Source organism: Pithys albifrons, chromosome 4, assembly GCF_047495875.1.
Source record: "Pithys albifrons albifrons isolate INPA30051 chromosome 4, PitAlb_v1, whole genome shotgun sequence".
NCBI classification, from domain to species: domain Eukaryota; kingdom Metazoa; phylum Chordata; class Aves; order Passeriformes; family Thamnophilidae; genus Pithys; species Pithys albifrons.
In genome coordinates this window covers 83904456-83905375 of record NC_092461.1, presented here as the reverse complement: position 1 = coordinate 83905375, position 920 = coordinate 83904456, and positions in this window count along the sequence as shown.

Sequence of the window (920 nt, the reverse complement as noted above, 5' to 3'; positions counted from 1 at the left end):
TTGGGGTATCACAGAGTCCTTGGAGTTTTCAGAGAGCAAACTGTGTGAAGGAGTTTTTTTCCCAAAGATTATAAATCTTTTTTGCCTTCTTAAAGTTCGTGTGTGCAGGAAATTCCTGTGGTTTCTGCACTTACTTGCACAGAACTAAGGAATGTAACTCAAGTCTCCAGACAGGCGCTCAAGAGAAGGTTTTCTAAGAAGAAAGGCCTAAGCACTAAGAATGAAAGTGCAATCCACTCTCAAAAGGCTGCCACACTGTATTGGACTGTACCATTGGACACTGGTTGCACAATGCATGCAGGCCCATAGGTTGCAGAGCTGAAAGCAATCATCCCTCCCAGTCCAGACTCAGAGGCAGCGGTATGCAGCAATGTGACAGATTTGTGCCCATTTGGAAAGCAGGATCTTAAAGCTCAGGTTCATAAACAATTTCTTTGCTCCATCCAGTTATGACTGTTTTTTTTTAGAGGAGATGCCAAGGCTCTTGGAAAACTAGTATTTCCAGACACCTGGAGAAAAGATTCAGATTTATTCCTTTTAATATTCTTTCTGATAGTAACCTGCTTAAAATGCAGGTGACTTTGTAGGAGCCCCATCTGCAAGAGAAGTGAGATCAGAATAAGTACTTACTGAAAACTTTTAAATAGTGACACAGAAGTAGTAAAATGTTCTATCATGAAAGTAACACTGGGCAACATAAATTAGTTTTGGAGCTCTGGGACAGAAATTGTATGATTTGAGGGGTTTTTTTCCAATGACTAAAGGTGAACCATAAATTTTCAGTTGTATAAGCACAAGTAGTCTTGTTAACTGCAGGGACACAGTGCAATAATAGCCTAACAACTACTTTTTTCATGACTGTCCTCTGACAACAAATTTCCTATTTACCTAATACTTGTTTGTCCCAATCTAACAGAATA